This window comes from Pipistrellus kuhlii, unplaced genomic scaffold (assembly GCF_014108245.1).
Source record: "Pipistrellus kuhlii isolate mPipKuh1 unplaced genomic scaffold, mPipKuh1.p scaffold_m20_p_9, whole genome shotgun sequence".
NCBI lineage: Eukaryota > Metazoa > Chordata > Mammalia > Chiroptera > Vespertilionidae > Pipistrellus > Pipistrellus kuhlii.
The window spans coordinates 58,649,201-58,651,965 of NW_023425595.1; positions in this window are offsets into that span (position 1 = coordinate 58,649,201).

Here is a 2,765-nt window from a genome sequence, read left to right on the forward strand (position 1 = left end):
TCAACCTTTCTAATGCCCGACCCTTTAACACAGTTCCTCATGTTGTGGTGACCCCCAACCAAAAATTATTTTCACTACTACCTCATAACTATAATTTTGCTACTGTTATGAATCGTAATGTAAATATCTGTGTTTCCCGATGGTCTTAGGCTACCTGTTGAGAACCGCTAGCAGGGTCTCTTAAGAAGTAGCCATGAAAATAATTTTATGGTTGGGGGCTCACCACAACATGAGGAACTGTATTAAAGGGTCACGGCATTAGGAAGGTTGAGAACCACTGTGTTAGAGGGTACCACGTCACTGACATCATTCCAGGCTTCTCCCAATCAGAGTCCAGACAGGAGTCTAAAACTAAAATCAAGGGGCAGGAGTACTGAGCACATGTTACCAAGCCTTGATAACAAAGGATCACTCAGAAGTCAGTCCAGTGTACACCAAGAAAAATTAACTAGAAATTACAGGATCCAAAACTCTACAATAGAACACAGAAAGTTGAAGGAGCTTTAAAGGAGCCACAAAGTCACAAAGCAAATAAATTGAATAGGAACCAAAAATGTTGACACAGTGGCCAATGCCAAAGATCTAAGCTGGCTCCCTGGTTCTGCCAATTAATAAAGTACTGGTGGGGAGCAGGCCTCCCTAGGGGGACTGGGGTCTAGACTAGGAGGTTTTTTGGCAATGGGAAGCCATCATGTATTGGGGGAATGGGGGCAGTCCTTGGGCCACACTGGAGGTGTTTAGGAGAGCAGCTAAAGTGGAAGGATTTCAGTCACCAGTGCCCCCTCCTTTTCTTTTTTCTTTTTTTTTATTTTATTTATTTTATTTATTTTTTTTATTGATTTTTTACAGAGAGGAAGGGAGATAGAGAGCTAGAAACGTCGATGAGAAAGAAACATCGACCAGCTGCCTCTTGCACACCCCCCACCGGGGATGTGCCCGCAACCAAGATACATGCCCTTGACCGGAATCGAACCCGGGACCTTTCAGTCCGCAGGCTGACGCTCTACCACTGAGCCAAACCGGTTTCGGTTGCCCCCTCCTTTTCATTCTCTGTTAACATGAAGACTGAAACCGGGGTGTCAATTAGAAGTTCAATGAATGATTTCCCCAATATGTTAATTAAAGAGATGGTTGGAGAGGAGGGATGAGACCTAATCACCACAAGGAGAGGTATCACAGTAAGGAGTTCACTCCTAGGACTGCTTGCATTCTTGACTGTGCCATTTTAAAAAGTAAGGCTAGGTTGCAAGACCCAGGACTCAGCATCAGATGCACAGCACAGGCTTGGGCAGCGCCTGCTCGGTCCAAGACAGTCACCATCCTCTCAGGACCCAGCTCGTACTCTCCTGGTCAGATCAGGTTTGGAACAAGTGTTTGGCAGAGATTGTCTCAAGTTAAGGGGGGGCAGGCAGGCAAAACCAGGGTTCCCCACAGCCAGATACCCTGATTTTTTTTTTCTGACACAAATGGCACAGTTTGATAAGAAGGAATTCCTAAAGGATTTGGGTTTCAGACTTTGATCACCATGATCTAAGCCCATGGGCCATAGAAACCATGGTGAGGACACTCCTGGCTCCCAAAACTCTGAGTGGGAGATTGAGAATATTTCCCATTAGCTGTGGAATGCTGGTCGCCACACTCAAAGGCCTTAGACTAGGGGTGTCAAACTCAATCAGAGAAGGGGCCAAAATCTAAAATCCAGCCTAAATCGCGGGCCGAATGGTTTACTGAACAGTCATAAACTGTCATTGTGATGGAAACGCAGCGGAGTGCAGTGATGACAGTGCGGTGCGGGCCACATTGCAAGGCCTGGCGGGACGGATTTGGCCCGCGGGCCTTGTGTTTGACACATGTGCCTTAGACCATGGAAGAGGCAGCATTAAGGAAAGCCCAGTGCTCAGGTATATCAGGTTAGCTATAGACTCTCTATTCCAATAATTACAGGTTGTTGTTGTTCCTTGTGATTAAGCCCCTATCCCAATGGTCGGCAAACTAATTAGTCAACAGAGCTGCAAACCGCGGCTCACGAGCCGCAGTTTGCTGACCACTGAACTATTCCACTCCAAATAAGCTCTAGCGCATGTGATGGACAGAAGCGCTTGCAGGTGATTAAGGCTACAGCCAATCAATGGTCCTCTCACTAAACAGTTAGTCAAGATTAATAAAAACTCAGCCCTATTGGGGAGTGAAAAGTGCAACCCCTATTTCTCTAAATAAGGTGGTTTCCGTACCAAGCACTGGTCAGGAAGTCAGAGCTGCAGGCCATGTGCAGGTGTTGGGGCGACAACATAAAGCAGCCTTTAATATGGGACTGAGCCATCCCATCCTCGGTGTACCCAGGGACACAGCTGGGACGGTCTCATACCAGCACAACTGGCAGGCCTGCAGTAAATGCCTAAGGTGCAGCGCCTCTCTGCTGTGATGCACTCCACTTTCCACTGGAAAAAGACTTCTAGCCCGGAATTGAAACATGGTTTACTGCTTCCCTCTCCCGCCACCACTGTTTTCCTCCACGCAGGTTTGTTGGCGCTTGTCCATCAGTGCTGTCATGGGGGCCTTACACAGCAGGTTGTTTTCCCCTTAAGTCGAATGATCTTCATCTTGATTTTCATGGGATCGATAGAAGAGACCATGACTAGGTTCTAGGCTCCAGAAAACTAGTAAAAGGTAAGTCCACACCAGATAACTAAGCAGGACTTCTGTAACTCCTCCACACATGTCAAACTGTCAGTGAGGTGGGCCACATAGTATGACACATCCCACAC